Genomic DNA, 18977 nt, shown 5'->3' on the forward strand with positions numbered 1-18977 from the left:
AGGTGGGATTTGCTTGCAAGAGCAGGGGGTGTGTCGAGGGTGGAGGCGGAGGTGGGGCGGTGGGCTGCTGGTGAGGAAGCAAGAGCTGTGGTGGGACCGGGAGGTGCCGGGAGAGCGAGGGCTCTGCTCCAAAAGAGGACCGAGCTGTTGCATGGGCCGGGAATCGAACCCGGGCCTCCCGCGTGGCAGGCGAGAATTCTACCACTGAACCACCCATGCACCGGTGGCCGCTGCCGCCCGACGTTGCCCCAGCGGGGCTGGCCACCAACCGCCGGGCAGCGGTTCCTGCTCGCCCGCGGGCTCCTGCTCCCTTTGAGCCGAAGGCGGACGCCTGTGGCCTGCAAGAGGGGCTCCGGGCCCCGCGGAGGGCCCCAGGGCGCGGCGCTGTCCGGAGGCCTGGAGGCAGGGACGGAGGGTCGGAGGGTCGGCGGGGCGGAGGCCCACCCGGCCCATTTTGCGCCTTCTCTGCCGTCCAGGGCCGCCGCAAGAGCGTCGGCATCGCCAGAAGCAGCCACGAGCCGAAGCAGGCTGGCGCGCGCCCGAATCCCAGCCAGGGCAGGCGATGCGCGCCCGCTGCGGCTGAGCGCCTATGTTCCCCTCAGCCACCGCTGCCCCCCACCCCCACCCCGCCCCCCGCCCCCGACGCCGAGTCCCTCCGGCGGCCGGCTTTCTGGCTGGTGTGGAGCGGGCGGGCGGGCATCGGAGCTCGGGCTGTGCGGGGACGGCGAGCGTGAGAGATGGACCTGCCGGGTCTGCCAAGGGTGTCGGAGCCTCGCTCCGAAGAAGCGCTCGGGCCGGCCAGCGCTCTGCGGAGGGGTCCGGCTCGGGTGCGTTGGTCGTGAGGCGCAGGCACTCGGACTGCGGGCGGGGAGGGGCGGGGGGGATGGCGGACAGTCGGGTGAGGGAGGGCGCCGGGGGGTGGTTGGGTCCGGCCGGGGCAGCGGCTTCCCGCGCGTGAACGTGCGCTGTGGCGCGCAGGTGGGTGGCGGGCGGCGGCCGGGGGCCCGACGTCTGCGGGTGGGTGCCGGGCATCCCAGGGCCGTGGCAGGGACTCACGCGCCAGGCCTGCGTCCAGGGAGGGCCCCGTACCGGCGGGCGAGCAGGAAGGCTGGGCTGCACGTGTCCCCGGAGGCAGGCCGCGGTGGCCAGTGGGCGGGGAAGGCCCCGAGGCGAGAAAGCGCCGCGCGCGGGCACGCACCCCACGCAGACCCGCCACCTCAGTGTGGGTGTGGAGGGCAGGGAATGTGCAGGCGGGCGGGCCGGCCGGCTTGGCGGCAAGGACGGGATGTTGGACGGGAGCGAGAGCGGCTGGCGGCAGAAGCGGAGGAAAGGCTGGGAGGGCGAGCCGCGGGCAGCAGTCCGCGGGCAGCAGTGCGAGGGCGAAGCGTGGAGGGCTTTCCCCACGCGGCCGGTCTGCGTGGGGCGGTGGGGGCGGGGTGGGGCGGAGCGGCGGGCCGGCCGGAGCCGGGGCCGGAGCCGGAGCCGGAGTGAGGAAGGAAAAACAGCCATCGCAAGCAGGTGAGGAAAGATGGGCTGCGAAGGGCCGAAGCTTGCTGGTGTAGGTGCAGGTAGGACGCGGGCGGCGGGGGCGTGTGGGTGTGTGTGGGAGCTGTGCGTCCGGGGAGGGCGCGTGTCCGCAGCAAAGCCAGTGGCCGGGGCGTTCCTCCTGGGCCATTTCTGTCGGGCCCGCGGGCTGTGGAGGGAGAGGCTTGGGTGTCGGGGGCCGGAGTTTGCAGAGGCCAAGCAAGAGTGCCAGGCGGGAAGGGACTGCAAGGCGGCAAGGGGCTGTGGCTCTACGCGGGGTGGGGTCCCGGGGAGGGGTGGGGACGTGGTTGGGCGGGGGGCAAAAGGCTGGCTTGTCAGGAGTGGGATTCGAACCCACGCCTCCAGGGGAGACTGCGACCTGAACGCAGCGCCTTAGACCGCTCGGCCATCCTGACGGCGGGCCGGAGCGCGTCGCCGCTCGGCTGGCTGCGACCCGACGCGCCGCCAAGTGCGGCGCCCTTGGGCGGACGCGGTGCTCCGCGCCGGGCGGGCGTCTGGGTGAGCGGGGGCCGGGCGCACGCCGGCCGTCGTGGAGCAAAGCTTTCGCCGCCGCGGTCGCCCTGTCGCGCAGCCCTGGCCCCGCACCCAGCCGGCCTCTGGCGGCGGCCCCCGCCCGCGCCTCTGCCCTCGCCCGGGCCGTGACGTGGCGAGGCGCGCGCCCGCCGCCACCTCGCAGCCCGGCTTGCCCTCTCGGGCCCACGGTGGGGGCACCAGGCAGCGCTCACCGGGAGTTTGCAGCGCCAGGTAGGGGCGGGGGTGGGGTGAGGGTGGGGCCGCGGGCCGCGGTCCGGGTCGCGGTCTGCTTCTTTGGAGGACGCGGGGTGCTTTGGCGTCGGGGCGGGGCGCGGGCACGTGCTGGCGGCCCCATGGTGGGCCGCGGGCCGAGGGCCGCGGGCAGGGGTAGGCGTCGGCAGGCAGCCGGAGAGGGGCCGGGTGGCCGGGCGGTGGCCGGGCGGTGGCCGCCGTCCTCGTTAGTATAGTGGTGAGTATCCCCGCCTGTCACGCGGGAGACCGGGGTTCGATTCCCCGACGGGGAGGCAACACGCCCTTTTTGGTGGCTGGCGCCGCTCGCTGGCCAGCCGCCTGGCCCCAAGGGCCCTTCGTCTCCTCATCCCCGCCTCCAGGCAGGCGCAGGGCGCCTGGGCGTGCCCGACCTGCCACCCTCGACCCCTTCCAGCCCTTGCCGTCCACCCCTCGCCCCGGCCGAGCGAGGGCCTCCTCTCGCCCCGGCCAGCGCCCGGCGACCTTGCGGCCCGCCCAAAGTGCCTGCCGCACCGGAGGCCCCTTGCGACGCCACGCTCGGCTGCCCGGCTGCCCAGCTGCCCGGCAGGCGGGCCCGGTGGGAAGCCGACGAGTCCCTTTCCCTGTGGGTTCGGGACGCGGGTGGCCTGGAGCTGGGAGCTGAGGCGCGCGGCGTGGAGCCCAGGGCCTCGGGGCGGCAGGGGAGCGAGGACGCCCCCGAGCGGCGGTGGGGCCGGTGGACGAGGGCCACGGCCTGGGGCTGGCGCCGGTGGGCGGCCGCTGGTGGCCAGGGCGTCGGGGCGCCGGGAATGCGCTTGGGCGAGCCCGGGCACGGCGTCCGGGCCCGACCCGGGCTGTGCAGCGTTGGTGGTATAGTGGTGAGCATAGCTGCCTTCCAAGCAGTTGACCCGGGTTCGATTCCCGGCCAACGCAGCGGGCCGTCTTTTGTTTTGTTTAGTCTGGGGGATTTTTGCCGAGCTCCGCGGGGCTCCGGCCCGGCCCCTGTGTGGGAGAGCTGGGAAGAGGGCGCACGGTGCCCGCCCCCAGGCCCGTGGCTTTTGGCGTGTGTGCGTGTGCGAGACGGAGGCGAGCGCGCGGCGTCTCTCCTAGCGAGCAGGGAGAGCGCTAGGCCACCGTGGATCGCCAGGTGCGGCGGGCGGCCCGACCTGGCAAGGCCGGGCCTTGGCAGCAAGGCGGCGCCAAGCGGGTGGCAGGGAGGTGCTGGGTCCAGCAGGGCCAGGCCAGGCGCCGAGCCCGACGCTCCCTGGTGGTCTAGTGGTTAGGATTCGGCGCTCTCACCGCCGCGGCCCGGGTTCGATTCCCGGTCAGGGAAGCCTTTCTTCTTCCACTCCGCCGGCCAACTTGCCGCAAAGCGCGCTGCCTCCACAAGCGCCCCTTTTAGCCCACGCGCGTCCCCCTCGCCGGGCAGCCACCCGGCCCCGTCCACCTCCAGCCCAAGCCGCGCCAGGCACCCTCCACCCACCCGGCCAAGCCTTTTGGCCTCCAGACGTTCGTCCACTCGAGGCCCACTCGACGCCTCGGGCGTCCGTCCTCCTCCGCCGCTGGAAGCTTGCCTCAGCCCCCAACACCAGCGGCCCGGGCAGCCCCTCTGCCCACCACCGGCCGCCCACGGGCGGGCAGCTTCCACCGTGCCTGGACTCGTTGGCAGCACTGCGCGGGTCCCGACCGCCCCCGCCGCCGCGTGCGCCGCCGCGAGGCCCCTCTTCCTTCCCTCGTGAGCTGCGGGTGCGGGTGTCGCTGGGAGCGCTGGTCCTGATGGGGCTTGGTGCTGGTGCTCGTTTGGATGCCGCTGCTGCTCCTGCGATGGCGGCTGCTCCCTTTCCCCTCGCTGCTGCCACCACCGCCGCGGCCGCCGCCGCCGCCCCGGCGGCAGAGGCTGCTGGCGTGGAAGTGGTGCTGCCGGTGTTGCTGGCTTGTGGAGCTGGTGCTGGCGCTGCTGTCTCTGTTAGAGATGGTGGTGCTGGTCCTTACTGGTGCCGGTGGTGGTGCCGGTGGGTGGTGGCGGCAGAGGTGGTTGCGCTGGCGCAAGGCGCTAGTGAGGCGTTCACGCTGGCAAGTCAGCCAAGGTGAGGGACACACAGTTTCTTATCTGGCCCCCCTTGCCAGCAACCTGCTGCAGCCTGTTTAGGTCTTGGGCGGGCTTCGCCTTCCGTGGACTGCTCATTTGGTCTCAAGCTCCTGGTGGTCTTGGGCAGGGTAGGGGAGCTAGAGCCAGACAAACCATGCCGGGTGGTGGAGATGGGACCATGAGTGTGGACACTCATGCGTGCCTGGAGATACACACACACACACACACACACACACACACACACGGTAGTGGAGGTAAGAGAGCGGGCTGATTCGGGAGGCCAGTCAGGAATCCTTAGCCCAGTAGGCGGGAGCAGGTGGAAGCAGACGCCTGAAAGGGTGGACTACCAGCCCCAGCCAACACTGTAGTCTAATTACATTACCATGCTCTCAGTCCTATCACAGAGAGGCAAGAATGTTACCTTGAGAATACCTCCCTCCCTCCCACAACACACACACACACACACACACACACACACACACACACACCCCTCTCCCCTAGACATGACGTCTAACATGACCCCATTCTTGCCCAGCCACCTAGCTACCCAGAGTCCATTCCACCTCTCTCTGCAACCTATCTTCGTGGTCCCCCTTGGATACACCCCCAAGGTAAATGGCAGACACCAGTCTGCTTTCAGCCTCCATCAGTGGAGGTTTTCATGCCCGTTGGCATGTTTCTGCCTTAGGAGGCAAAGTGGACTGCCCGTGAATGGCACCAACCTGAGGCGGCGGTGGCGGCGGCGGCGGCAGAGATGGCACGGTGGCGGCAGAGGTGGCACGGTGGCGGCGGTACACGAGATGGGTTTTGACAAAGCGGGACCCCCCATGGAAAGGAGCCCCTGTGGGCAGAGGGGTGCTTCCCATCACCACAGGAGGTTACCTCAAGCCCTTCGCCGGTGCGTTGGGAGTGAGCGTGGGTGGGTGACAGGGCAGGACGAAGGTGTCTGTGGCCGTGGTTGGTGGCCGCCCCGTGCAAGTTTGGGAACAGAGTAAAACGACCCCGTAGAGTGGGGGTGGGCGTGAAGCGCCTGCTGGAAGGTGGGAGGAAAAGTTCGACCGCGACCACGGTGTCCCGGCGGAGCTTGGGCGGGGCAGCAACGGGAGGTGTGGGTCTTGCGGGGACCTGGCCGCGAGGGCCGCCGGGTGTGGGTTTTGCGGGGACCTGGCCGCGAGGGGCTCTGCAGAAGCCTGGGTGAAGCGGCGGTGGTGGCCCTTGCCCCGCCCCGCGCGGGATCTGGGTTAGGGCTGGGCATGGTGTAGGAGTGGGTCTGAGGGCCACGAGGGCGGCCAGGACCAGCGCCAGTGCGTCTTCCGGGCAGGATGTGTGAGACAGGGGCCCGGGGTACAGGGGAATCATGGCAGGTGGAGGAGCCCGTGCCCAGAGGCTGGGCGGAAGGGAGAGTGGCAAGCAGCGGGTGTGAGTGGGCTGTGGTGCCAGGGAGGTGGCGGGAGAAGACCCCCGTGGAGCGGCAGGAGAGCGGGCCAGACTGCTGTGTTGTGCGGCAACGTGCTCAGGCTAAACGGGAGTGAGGCTGTGGGGAGGGGAGAGGTAGGAAGCAGGGCAGGGCAGGGCAGAAACAGAGTTGGAGACAGGGGCTAGGCACCCTGCACATGAGGTGGGCGATCCCACTGCCCCAGAGACATATATAACCTCTCTCATCAGCAGCAACCACCATCACTTCTCATCTGGCTGTGTGTGGGTGCGTGCGCACACACGCACGCGCGCGCGTGTGTGTGTGTGTGTGTGTGTGTGTGCGCGTGCGTGCGCGCGAGCTTGTGGAGCCGTGGGACTGGTGGTGAGATTTGAAGAGTGCAAAGGAGAGCTCCCATAGGAACCAGCACTTGCACTCGTGAATATAGAGCCCAAAAGGATGAACCCTCTAATTCGAAAAGCTATATCCCCTCCCTCCCATGTTGGTATAGCCGCGTTGCCTGCCACAGCGAAAACATTGACAAAAACCCAAGCGCCCAACAATAGACAGTTGGCTGAAGAAGACAGAACGTGGAGTTCCCATTGTGGCTCAGCGGTTAAGGAACCTGACCGGTATCCTGAGGACACAGGTTTGATCCCCTGGCCTCGCTCAACAGGTCAAGGATCCGGTGTTGCCATGAGGTATGGCGTCGGTCGAAGACGTGGCTCGGACCCAGCGTGGCCGTGGCCCTGGCCGTGGTGTAGGCCGGCAGCTACAGTTCCGATTCGACCCCTAGCCCGGGCGTCTCCTTGTGCCAAGGGTACAGCCCTAAAAGTCCCCAAAGAAAAGAGGAAGAAGAGGAGGAAGAAGAAGAAGATGAGGAAGAGGAAGAGGAAGAAGAGGAGGAAGAAGAAGAAGACGAAGACGAAGACGAAGAAGAAGATGATGATGATGATGAGATAAAATAGATCTGCACTATGGAATCGTACTCTGCCGTGGAAAAGAATGGAGGAGTTCGTGTCATGGCTCCGTGGGATAAGGACCCGATGTTGTCTCTGTGAGGATGCGGGTTTGATCCCTGGCCTCGCTCAGTGGGTCAAGAACCGTGGCGTTGCCGCAAACTGTACAACAGGTCCCAGAGGCAGCTCGTGTCTGGCATTGCCCTGGCTGTGGTGTAGGTTGGAGCTGCAGCTTCAGTTCGAGCCCTGGCCCTACATAGGGGCTGATTGAAAAAAATAGAAAACAAAGAAAGAAAGGGAAGAAGGAAGAACGAAAAATGGAGAGAAGGAAGGAAGAAAGGCAGGAAGGAAAAAAGGAAGAGTGGAGAATGGAAGGGAGGGAGGGAGGGAGGGAACGGGAAGGAAGGAAGGAAGGAAGATGGAAAGGAAGAAAGAGAAGGAAGGCAAGAGAGAGTGGAATGGAGGGAGGAAGAATGGTGGGGCAGGGGGAATGGCAGGAAGGAAAGAGGCAGGAGGGAAGAAAGCAAGGAACGCAGTCAAAGGACCTCCGTCATGGGATCCAGAAAGGCCCGCTCCCAGGTATATATCGAGAAAAGTTGACAACTCTCATGTGAGAAGATCAGCTGTTCCCCAGTGTTCAGAGGAGCACTATTTACATGAGCCATGGTGTGGACAAATGCCAAGTACCCATCCACAGACAACTGGCTTCAGAAGTTGTGCTGTGTGTGTGTGTGTGTGTGTGTGTGTGTGTGTGTACACACACACACATATACACATATATGTATATATATATATATATGTATATGTCCTGTGGCGTGTTACTCAGCCGTAAAAAAAAAAAAGAACAAAGTATACAACAGTAGGGAGGCACGTCAGAAAACTCAGTATAGAACTACCACATGACCCAGCGATCCCACTCCTGGGCATCTATCCAGGCAAAGCGTTCATTGAAAACGATACGTGCACGCCCTGTGTTCCTTGCAGCACCGTTCGCAACAGCCGAGACTCGGAAACAAGCTCAATGTCCAACGCCAGATGAATGGAGTAAGAAGATGTGGTACCAGCAATTCGACAAACAAAAGAAATAAAAGGCATCCATATAGGAAGAGAAGAGATAAAACTGCCACTGTATATGCAGATGACATGATACTATACATAGAAAACCCTAAGGACTCAACCCAAAAACTACTTGAACTGATTAATAAATTCAGCAAAGTAGCAGGATATAAGATTAACATTCGGAAGTCAGTTGCATTTCTGTATACCAGCAATGAAATATTAGAAAAGGAATACAAAAATACGATACCTTTTAAAATTGCACCCCACAAAATCAAATACCTCGGAATACACCTGACCAAGGAGGTAAAGGACCTATGTGCCGAGAACTATAAAACTTTAATCAAAGAAATCAAAGAAGATGTAAAGAAATGGAAAGATATTCCATGTTCCTGGATTGGGAAAATCAATATTGTAAAAATGGCCATACTACCCAAAGCAATCTACAGATTCAATGCAATCCCTATCAAATTACCCAGGACATTTTTCACAGAACTAGAACAAACAATCCAAACATTTATATGGAACCACAAAAGACCCAGAATCGCCAAAGCAATCCTGAGAAACAAAAACCAAGCAGGAGGCATAACTCTCCCAGACTTCAAGAAATACTACAAAGCCACAGTCATCAAAACAGTGTGGTACTGGTATCAAAACAGACAGACAGACCAATGGAAGAGAATAGAGAATCCGGAAATAAACCCTGACACCTATGGTCAATTAATCTTTGACAAGGGAGGCAAGAACATAAAATGGGAAAAAGAAAGTCTATTCAGCAAGCATTGCTGGGAAACCTGGACAGCTGCATGCAAAGCAATGAAACTAGAACACACCCTCACACCATGCACACAAATAAACTCCAAATGGCTGAAAGACTTAAGTATACGACAGGACACCATCAAACTCCTAGAAGAAAACACAGGCAAAACACTCTCTGACATCAACGTCATGAATATTTTCTCAGGTCAGTCTCCCAAAACAATAGAAATTAGAGCAAAAATAAACCCATGGGACCTCATCAAACTGAAAAGCTTTTGCACAGCAAAGGAAACCAAAAAGAAAACAAGAAGACAACTTACAGAATGGGAGAAAATAGGTTCAAATGATGCAACCGACAAGGGCTTAATCTCTAGAATATAAAAGCAACTTATACAACCCAACAGCAAAAAAACCAATCAGTCAATGGAAAAATGGGCAAAAGACCTGAATAGACATTTCTCCAAAGAAGTTATACAGATGGCCAACAAACACATGAAAAAATGCTCAACATCGCTGATTATAAGAGAAATGCAAATCAAAACTACCATGAGATACCACCTCACACCAGTCAGAATGGCCATCATTAATAAATCCACAAATAACAAGTGCTGGAGGGGCTGTGGAGAAAAGGGAACCCTCCTGCACTGCTGGTGGGAATGTAAACTGGTACAGCCACTATGGAGAACAGTTTGGAGATACCTTAGAAATCTATACATAGAACTTCCATATGACCCCGCAATCCCACTCTTGGGCATCTATCCGGACAAAACTCTACTTAAAAGAGACACGGGCACCCGCATGTTCATTGCAGCACTATTCACAATAGCCAGGACGTGGAAACAACCCAAATGTCCATCGACCGATGATTGGATTCGGAAGAGGTGGTATATATACACAATGGAATACTACTCAGCCATAAAAAAGAATGACATAATGCCATTTGCAGCAGCATGGATGGAACTAGAGACTCTCATACTGGGTGAAATGAGCCAGAAAGACAAAGACAAATACCATATGATATCACTTATAACTGGAATCTAAGATCCAGCACAAATGAACATCTCCTCAGAAAAGAAAATCATGGACTTGGAGAAGAGACTTGTGGCTGCCTGATGGGAGGGGGAGGGAGTGGGAGGGATCGGGAGCTTGGGCTTATCAGACACAACTTAGAATAGATTTACAAGGAGATCCTGCTGAATAGCATTGAGAACTTTGTCTAGATACTCGTGTTGCAACAGAAGAAAGGGTGGGGGGGAAATGTAATTGTAATGTATACATGTGAGGATAACCTGACCCCCTTGCTGTACAGTGGGAAAATAAAAAAAAATATGAAAAAAAAAAGAAGATGTGGTACATGTGCACAATGGAATACGACTCAGCCACAGAGGAGAACAACATAATGCCATTTGCAGCAACATGGACGGAACTTGAGACTCTCAGGCGAAGTGAAGGAAGTCAGAGGGAGAAAGACAAATACCACATGATACGGTATGTGTCTCGTATCTGGAACCTAAGAGACGGCACAGATGAACCTGTCCACAGAGAAGAAACAAACGCGAGGACGTGGAGAAGAGGCTTGTGGTTGCCAGGAGGGAGGGGGAGGCACTGGCCGTTGGAGGTCAGTAGATGCAGGCGACTGCATTTGGAACGGAGAAGCAATGAGATTCTGCTGTATAGCACGGGAAACTCTATCTGATCACTTGCGATGGAACACGATGGAGGCTCAACGTGGGGAAGAAAAAAGAATGCAGATGGATGTGTGGCTGGGTCACTTTGCTGGGCAGCGGAAACTGACAGAACATTGGGAGTCAACTGTAAGGAAAAAAAGGTTTAAAAAAGAATGAAGTAGTGCCCTTTGCAGCGACGCGGGTGGACCTAGGGGTATTAACACTTACTGGAGTAAGTCAGATGGAGAAGCACTGATACATGTGGAATCTAAAGAAATAACACAAAGAACTCTATGGGCAAAACAGAAACAGACTCGTAGATGTAGAAAACAATCTTACGGTTACCCAGGGGAAAGGGCAGGGTGGGGGGACAAATTAGGAGTTTGGGAGAACAGACGCAAACGGCTATGTATAAAAGAGATAAGCAACACGTGTTTACTGAGTGGCACAGGGAACATCATCCAATATCCTGCAATGACCTATACCGGAAAATCACCCGAAGAGAACGCTGTACCCATTAAACCAAATCACCGCGGCCGTACCCCTGACACAAACACAATACGGTACATCAGCTGTACTCCAGCAATGACCCGAACTACTACGAAGAGAAAGAATGAGGGAAAAGAGAGAGAGAACGAAAGAAGGAAGGAACCAGAGGAAGAAGGCAGGAGGGAAGGAAAGAAAGAGCGGAAGAGTGGAATGGAGGTAGGAAGCATGGAGGGTGGAATGGAGGTAGGAAGCATGGAGGGGGGAAAAGGTAGGAAGAGAGGAAGAAGGAAGGAGTTCAAAGGAGAGCTAGGATATGATCCAGCAGGCGACCCCACCGCCCACCCCCGGCCTCAGGGTATATACCCAGAAGAGATGAAAACTCCTAAAGGGAACAGGTGGATGCACCCCAGTGTTCACAGGAGTGCTCTTTAAGAGAGCGTCATGACGTGGACGATTCCCAGGGACCCATCCACAGACGATTGGCTTAAGAGGGTGTGATACTATATATCATGTTATATTACATACATAACATCCATGCTATATACAGACACACGCATACTACTATGGAATACCCTTTAGCCATAAAAGAGAGAAGGACCTCGTGCCATCTGCAGCGACATGGATCGACCAAGAGGCTACTACCCACAGTGAACTACGTCAGCTGGAGAAGGACAAAGAATACATGTGGAATCTAAAAATTAATACAAATAACTCTCCGTGCAAAATGGAAACCGTCACCGGTGTAGAAAACAAACATATGGTTACCCAAGGGCAGAGTATGGGGGCGGGGGTGGGCAATTAGGAGTTGGGGCTAAGAGATCGGAAGGAAGAAAGAGCATGCCCAAAGTCGATAAGCAACAAGGATTTACTGTATAGCATGGGGGAGGGACTCGAGTCACACACAATGATCACCTATAATGGAGATCTCTCTCGCTCTCTCGCTCTCGCTCTCGCTCTCTCTTTGGATAGACAGACAGACACACAGACAGACAGAGAGTCAGCCAGCCAGCCAGCCAGCCAGCCGGATGGGTATGAGTCACTCTGGCGAACACCTGAAGCGAACGGGGTATGGCAAAGCCAGTACGCTTTTCTTAAAATTAAACAGCAAAGAGAGAGGCCAATGGGACAAATGCGAGGGCGGGGTCCTTGACAAGGTGGGATTTGCTTGCAAGAGCAGGGGGTGTGTCGAGGGTGGAGGCGGAGGTGGGGCGGTGGGCTGCTGGTGAGGAAGCAAGAGCTGTGGTGGGACCGGGAGGTGCCGGGAGAGCGAGGGCTCTGCTCCAAAAGAGGACCGAGCTGTTGCATGGGCCGGGAATCGAACCCGGGCCTCCCGCGTGGCAGGCGAGAATTCTACCACTGAACCACCCATGCACCGGTGGCCGCTGCCGCCCGACGTTGCCCCAGCGGGGCTGGCCACCAACCGCCGGGCAGCGGTTCCTGCTCGCCCGCGGGCTCCTGCTCCCTTTGAGCCGAAGGCGGACGCCTGTGGCCTGCAAGAGGGGCTCCGGGCCCCGCGGAGGGCCCCAGGGCGCGGCGCTGTCCGGAGGCCTGGAGGCAGGGACGGAGGGTCGGAGGGTCGGCGGGGCGGAGGCCCACCCGGCCCATTTTGCGCCTTCTCTGCCGTCCAGGGCCGCCGCAAGAGCGTCGGCATCGCCAGAAGCAGCCACGAGCCGAAGCAGGCTGGCGCGCGCCCGAATCCCAGCCAGGGCAGGCGATGCGCGCCCGCTGCGGCTGAGCGCCTATGTTCCCCTCAGCCACCGCTGCCCCCCACCCCCACCCCGCCCCCCGCCCCCGACGCCGAGTCCCTCCGGCGGCCGGCTTTCTGGCTGGTGTGGAGCGGGCGGGCGGGCATCGGAGCTCGGGCTGTGCGGGGACGGCGAGCGTGAGAGATGGACCTGCCGGGTCTGCCAAGGGTGTCGGAGCCTCGCTCCGAAGAAGCGCTCGGGCCGGCCAGCGCTCTGCGGAGGGGTCCGGCTCGGGTGCGTTGGTCGTGAGGCGCAGGCACTCGGACTGCGGGCGGGGAGGGGCGGGGGGGATGGCGGACAGTCGGGTGAGGGAGGGCGCCGGGGGGTGGTTGGGTCCGGCCGGGGCAGCGGCTTCCCGCGCGTGAACGTGCGCTGTGGCGCGCAGGTGGGTGGCGGGCGGCGGCCGGGGGCCCGACGTCTGCGGGTGGGTGCCGGGCATCCCAGGGCCGTGGCAGGGACTCACGCGCCAGGCCTGCGTCCAGGGAGGGCCCCGTACCGGCGGGCGAGCAGGAAGGCTGGGCTGCACGTGTCCCCGGAGGCAGGCCGCGGTGGCCAGTGGGCGGGGAAGGCCCCGAGGCGAGAAAGCGCCGCGCGCGGGCACGCACCCCACGCAGACCCGCCACCTCAGTGTGGGTGTGGAGGGCAGGGAATGTGCAGGCGGGCGGGCCGGCCGGCTTGGCGGCAAGGACGGGATGTTGGACGGGAGCGAGAGCGGCTGGCGGCAGAAGCGGAGGAAAGGCTGGGAGGGCGAGCCGCGGGCAGCAGTCCGCGGGCAGCAGTGCGAGGGCGAAGCGTGGAGGGCTTTCCCCACGCGGCCGGTCTGCGTGGGGCGGTGGGGGCGGGGTGGGGCGGAGCGGCGGGCCGGCCGGAGCCGGGGCCGGAGCCGGAGCCGGAGTGAGGAAGGAAAAACAGCCATCGCAAGCAGGTGAGGAAAGATGGGCTGCGAAGGGCCGAAGCTTGCTGGTGTAGGTGCAGGTAGGACGCGGGCGGCGGGGGCGTGTGGGTGTGTGTGGGAGCTGTGCGTCCGGGGAGGGCGCGTGTCCGCAGCAAAGCCAGTGGCCGGGGCGTTCCTCCTGGGCCATTTCTGTCGGGCCCGCGGGCTGTGGAGGGAGAGGCTTGGGTGTCGGGGGCCGGAGTTTGCAGAGGCCAAGCAAGAGTGCCAGGCGGGAAGGGACTGCAAGGCGGCAAGGGGCTGTGGCTCTACGCGGGGTGGGGTCCCGGGGAGGGGTGGGGACGTGGTTGGGCGGGGGGCAAAAGGCTGGCTTGTCAGGAGTGGGATTCGAACCCACGCCTCCAGGGGAGACTGCGACCTGAACGCAGCGCCTTAGACCGCTCGGCCATCCTGACGGCGGGCCGGAGCGCGTCGCCGCTCGGCTGGCTGCGACCCGACGCGCCGCCAAGTGCGGCGCCCTTGGGCGGACGCGGTGCTCCGCGCCGGGCGGGCGTCTGGGTGAGCGGGGGCCGGGCGCACGCCGGCCGTCGTGGAGCAAAGCTTTCGCCGCCGCGGTCGCCCTGTCGCGCAGCCCTGGCCCCGCACCCAGCCGGCCTCTGGCGGCGGCCCCCGCCCGCGCCTCTGCCCTCGCCCGGGCCGTGACGTGGCGAGGCGCGCGCCCGCCGCCACCTCGCAGCCCGGCTTGCCCTCTCGGGCCCACGGTGGGGGCACCAGGCAGCGCTCACCGGGAGTTTGCAGCGCCAGGTAGGGGCGGGGGTGGGGTGAGGGTGGGGCCGCGGGCCGCGGTCCGGGTCGCGGTCTGCTTCTTTGGAGGACGCGGGGTGCTTTGGCGTCGGGGCGGGGCGCGGGCACGTGCTGGCGGCCCCATGGTGGGCCGCGGGCCGAGGGCCGCGGGCAGGGGTAGGCGTCGGCAGGCAGCCGGAGAGGGGCCGGGTGGCCGGGCGGTGGCCGGGCGGTGGCCGCCGTCCTCGTTAGTATAGTGGTGAGTATCCCCGCCTGTCACGCGGGAGACCGGGGTTCGATTCCCCGACGGGGAGGCAACACGCCCTTTTTGGTGGCTGGCGCCGCTCGCTGGCCAGCCGCCTGGCCCCAAGGGCCCTTCGTCTCCTCATCCCCGCCTCCAGGCAGGCGCAGGGCGCCTGGGCGTGCCCGACCTGCCACCCTCGACCCCTTCCAGCCCTTGCCGTCCACCCCTCGCCCCGGCCGAGCGAGGGCCTCCTCTCGCCCCGGCCAGCGCCCGGCGACCTTGCGGCCCGCCCAAAGTGCCTGCCGCACCGGAGGCCCCTTGCGACGCCACGCTCGGCTGCCCGGCTGCCCAGCTGCCCGGCAGGCGGGCCCGGTGGGAAGCCGACGAGTCCCTTTCCCTGTGGGTTCGGGACGCGGGTGGCCTGGAGCTGGGAGCTGAGGCGCGCGGCGTGGAGCCCAGGGCCTCGGGGCGGCAGGGGAGCGAGGACGCCCCCGAGCGGCGGTGGGGCCGGTGGACGAGGGCCACGGCCTGGGGCTGGCGCCGGTGGGCGGCCGCTGGTGGCCAGGGCGTCGGGGCGCCGGGAATGCGCTTGGGCGAGCCCGGGCACGGCGTCCGGGCCCGACCCGGGCTGTGCAGCGTTGGTGGTATAGTGGTGAGCATAGCTGCCTTCCAAGCAGTTGACCCGGGTTCGATTCCCGGCCAACGCAGCGGGCCGTCTTTTGTTTTGTTTAGTCTGGGGGATTTTTGCCGAGCTCCGCGGGGCTCCGGCCCGGCCCCTGTGTGGGAGAGCTGGGAAGAGGGCGCACGGTGCCCGCCCCCAGGCCCGTGGCTTTTGGCGTGTGTGCGTGTGCGAGACGGAGGCGAGCGCGCGGCGTCTCTCCTAGCGAGCAGGGAGAGCGCTAGGCCACCGTGGATCGCCAGGTGCGGCGGGCGGCCCGACCTGGCAAGGCCGGGCCTTGGCAGCAAGGCGGCGCCAAGCGGGTGGCAGGGAGGTGCTGGGTCCAGCAGGGCCAGGCCAGGCGCCGAGCCCGACGCTCCCTGGTGGTCTAGTGGTTAGGATTCGGCGCTCTCACCGCCGCGGCCCGGGTTCGATTCCCGGTCAGGGAAGCCTTTCTTCTTCCACTCCGCCGGCCAACTTGCCGCAAAGCGCGCTGCCTCCACAAGCGCCCCTTTTAGCCCACGCGCGTCCCCCTCGCCGGGCAGCCACCCGGCCCCGTCCACCTCCAGCCCAAGCCACGCCAGGCACCCTCCACCCACCCGGCCAAGCCTTTTGGCCTCCAGACGTTCGTCCACTCGAGGCCCACTCGACGCCTCGGGCGTCCGTCCTCCTCCGCCGCTGGAAGCTTGCCTCAGCCCCCAACACCAGCGGCCCGGGCAGCCCCTCTGCCCACCACCGGCCGCCCACGGGCGGGCAGCTTCCACCGTGCCTGGACTCGTTGGCAGCACTGCGCGGGTCCCGACCGCCCCCGCCGCCGCGTGCGCCGCCGCGAGGCCCCTCTTCCTTCCCTCGTGAGCTGCGGGTGCGGGTGTCGCTGGGAGCGCTGGTCCTGATGGGGCTTGGTGCTGGTGCTCGTTCGGATGCCTGTGCTGAGCGGCTGCTGCTCCTGCGATGGCGGCTGCTCCCTTTGCCCTCGCTGCTGCCACCACCACCGCCGCGGCCGCCGCCGCCGCCGCCGCCGCCGCCGCCGCCCCGGCGGCAGAGGCTGCTGGCGTGGAAGTGGTGCTGCCGGTGTTGCTGGCTTGTGGAGCTGGTGCTGGCGCTGCTGTCTCTGTTAGAGGTGGTGGTGCTGGTCCTTACTGGTGCCGGTGGTGGTGCCGGTGGGTGGTGGCGGCAGAGGTGGTTGCGCTGGCGCAAGGCGCTAGTGAGGCGTTCACGCTGGCAAGTCAGCCAAGGGGAGGGACACACAGTTTCTTATCTGGCCCCCCTTGCCAGCAACCTGCTGCAGCCTGTTTAGGTCTTGGGCGGGCTTCGCCTTCCGTGGACTGCTCATTTGGTCTCAAGCTCCTGGTGGTCTTGGGCAGGGTAGGGGAGCTAGAGCCAGACAAACCATGCCGGGTGGTGGAGATGGGACCATGAGTGTGGACACTCATGCGTGCCTGGAGACACACACACACACACACACACACACACACACACACACACACACACACGGTAGTGGAGGTAAGAGAGCGGGCTGATTCGGGAGGCCAGTCAGGAATCCTTAGCCCAGTAGGCGGGAGCAGGTGGAAGCAGACGCCTGAAAGGGTGGACTACCAGCCCCAGCCAACACTGTAGTCTAATTACATTACCATGCTCTCAGTCCTATCACAGAGAGGCAAGAATGTTACCTTGAGAATACCTCCCTCCCTCCCACAACACACACACACACACACACACACACACACACACACACACCCCTCTCCCCTAGACATGACGTCTAACATGACCCCATTCTTGCCCAGCCACCTAGCTACCCAGAGTCCATTCCACCTCTCTCTGCAACCTATCTTCGTGGTCCCCCTTGGATACACCCCCAAGGTAAATGGCAGACACCAGTCTGCTTTCAGCCTCCATCAGTGGAGGTTTTCATGCCCGTTGGCATGTTTCTGCCTTAGGAGGCAAAGTGGACTGCCCGTGAATGGCACCAACCTGAGGCGGCGGTGGCGGCGGCGGCGGCAGAGATGGCACGGTGGCGGCAGAGGTGGCACGGTGGCGGCGGTACACGAGATGGGTTTTGACAAAGCGGGACCCCCCATGGAAAGGAGCCCCTGTGGGCAGAGGGGTGCTTCCCATCACCACAGGAGGTTACCTCAAGCCCTTCGCCGGTGCGTTGGGAGTGAGCGTGGGTGGGTGACAGGGCAGGACGAAGGTGTCTGTGGCCGTGGTTGGTGGCCGCCCCGTGCAAGTTTGGGAACAGAGTAAAACGACCCCGTAGAGTGGGGGTGGGCGTGAAGCGCCTGCTGGAAGGTGGGAGGAAAAGTTCGACCGCGACCACGGTGTCCCGGCGGAGCTTGGGCGGGGCAGCAACGGGAGGTGTGGGTCTTGCGGGGACCTGGCCGCGAGGGCCGCCGGGTGTGGGTTTTGCGGGGACCTGGCCGCGAGGGGCTCTGCAGAAGCCTGGGTGAAGCGGCGGTGGTGGCCCTTGCCCCGCCCCGCGCGGGATCTGGGTTAGGGCTGGGCATGGTGTAGGAGTGGGTCTGAGGGCCACGAGGGCGGCCAGGACCAGCGCCAGTGCGTCTTCCGGGCAGGATGTGTGAGACAGGGGCCCGGGGTACAGGGGAATCATGGCAGGTGGAGGAGCCCGTGCCCAGAGGCTGGGCGGAAGGGAGAGTGGCAAGCAGCGGGTGTGAGTGGGCTGTGGTGCCAGGGAGGTGGCGGGAGAAGACCCCCGTGGAGCGGCAGGAGAGCGGGCCAGACTGCTGTGTTGTGCGGCAACGTGCTCAGGCTAAACGGGAGTGAGGCTGTGGGGAGGGGAGAGGTAGGAAGCAGGGCAGGGCAGGGCAGAAACAGAGTTGGAGACAGGGGCTAGGCACCCTGCACATGAGGTGGGCGATCCCACTGCCCCAGAGACATATATAACCTCTCTCATCAGCAGCAACCACCATCACTTCTCATCTGGCTGTGTGTGGGTGCGTGCGCACACACGCACGCGCGCGCGTGTGTGTGTGTGTGTGTGTGTGTGTGCGCGTGCGTGCGCGCGAGCTTGTGGAGCCGTGGGACTGGTGGTGAGATTTGAAGAGTGCAAAGGAGAGCTCCCATAGGAACCAGCACTTGCACTCGTGAATATAGAGCCCAAAAGGATGAACCCTCTAATTCGAAAAGCTATATCCCCTCCCTCCCATGTTGGTATAGCCGCGTTGCCTGCCACAGCGAAAACATTGACAAAAACCCAAGCGCCCAACAATAGACAGTTGGCTGAAGAAGACAGAACGTGGAGTTCCCATTGTGGCTCAGCGGTTAAGGAACCTGACCGGTATCCTGAGGACACAGGTTTGATCCCCTGGCCTCGCTCAACAGGTCAAGGATCCGGTGTTGCCATGAGGTATGGCGTCGGTCGAAGACGTGGCTCGGACCCAGCGTGGCCGTGGCCCTGGCCGTGGTGTAGGCCGGCAGCTACAGTTCCGATTCGACCCCTAGCCCGGGCGTCTCCTTGTGCCAAGGGTACAGCCCTAAAAGTCCCCAAAGAAAAGAGGAAGAAGAGGAGGAAGAAGAAGAAGATGAGGAAGAGGAAGAGGAAGAAGAGGAGGAAGAAGAAGAAGACGAAGACGAAGACGAAGAAGAAGATGATGATGATGATGAGATAAAATAGATCTGCACTATGGAATCGTACTCTGCCGTGGAAAAGAATGGAGGAGTTCGTGTCATGGCTCCGTGGGATAAGGACCCGATGTTGTCTCTGTGAGGATGCGGGTTTGATCCCTGGCCTCGCTCAGTGGGTCAAGAACCGTGGCGTTGCCGCAAACTGTACAACAGGTCCCAGAGGCAGCTCGTGTCTGGCATTGCCCTGGCTGTGGTGTAGGTTGGAGCTGCAGCTTCAGTTCGAGCCCTGGCCCTACATAGGGGCTGATTGAAAAAAATAGAAAACAAAGAAAGAAAGGGAAGAAGGAAGAACGA

The 18977-nt window shown here is 62.4% G+C and overlaps 10 non-coding genes across 10 annotated transcripts; 6 read left to right on the plus strand and 4 right to left on the minus strand.

Moving 5' to 3' along the window:
* Positions 1 to 148: 148 nt before the first annotated feature.
* TRNAG-GCC (transfer RNA glycine (anticodon GCC)) lies at positions 149 to 219 on the minus strand. The gene has a single exon. It is a non-coding gene; the product is annotated as a tRNA-Gly (tRNA).
* Positions 220 to 1857: 1638 nt separating this feature from the next.
* On the minus strand, positions 1858 to 1940 carry TRNAL-CAG (transfer RNA leucine (anticodon CAG)). Its single transcript has one exon. It is a non-coding gene; the product is annotated as a tRNA-Leu (tRNA).
* A 570-nt stretch (positions 1941 to 2510) lies between these two features.
* On the plus strand, positions 2511 to 2582 carry TRNAD-GUC (transfer RNA aspartic acid (anticodon GUC)). Its single transcript has one exon. It is a non-coding gene; the product is annotated as a tRNA-Asp (tRNA).
* A 565-nt stretch (positions 2583 to 3147) lies between these two features.
* On the plus strand, positions 3148 to 3219 carry TRNAG-UCC (transfer RNA glycine (anticodon UCC)). Its single transcript has one exon. It is a non-coding gene; the product is annotated as a tRNA-Gly (tRNA).
* Positions 3220 to 3547: 328 nt separating this feature from the next.
* Positions 3548 to 3619, plus strand: TRNAE-CUC (transfer RNA glutamic acid (anticodon CUC)). Its single transcript has one exon. It is a non-coding gene; the product is annotated as a tRNA-Glu (tRNA).
* An 8400-nt stretch (positions 3620 to 12019) lies between these two features.
* Positions 12020 to 12090, minus strand: TRNAG-GCC (transfer RNA glycine (anticodon GCC)). Its single transcript has one exon. It is a non-coding gene; the product is annotated as a tRNA-Gly (tRNA).
* Positions 12091 to 13728: 1638 nt separating this feature from the next.
* Positions 13729 to 13811, minus strand: TRNAL-CAG (transfer RNA leucine (anticodon CAG)). The gene has a single exon. It is a non-coding gene; the product is annotated as a tRNA-Leu (tRNA).
* Positions 13812 to 14381: 570 nt separating this feature from the next.
* On the plus strand, positions 14382 to 14453 carry TRNAD-GUC (transfer RNA aspartic acid (anticodon GUC)). The gene has a single exon. It is a non-coding gene; the product is annotated as a tRNA-Asp (tRNA).
* Positions 14454 to 15018: 565 nt separating this feature from the next.
* Positions 15019 to 15090, plus strand: TRNAG-UCC (transfer RNA glycine (anticodon UCC)). The gene has a single exon. It is a non-coding gene; the product is annotated as a tRNA-Gly (tRNA).
* Positions 15091 to 15418: 328 nt separating this feature from the next.
* On the plus strand, positions 15419 to 15490 carry TRNAE-CUC (transfer RNA glutamic acid (anticodon CUC)). Its single transcript has one exon. It is a non-coding gene; the product is annotated as a tRNA-Glu (tRNA).
* Positions 15491 to 18977: the final 3487 nt, after the last annotated feature.

Source organism: Sus scrofa, chromosome 4 (assembly GCF_054392235.1).
Source record: "Sus scrofa isolate SSC_HxYL_T2T_F1_AM1 chromosome 4, Sscrofa_HxYL_maternal_Yorkshire_Landrace_v2.0, whole genome shotgun sequence".
NCBI lineage: Eukaryota > Metazoa > Chordata > Mammalia > Artiodactyla > Suidae > Sus > Sus scrofa.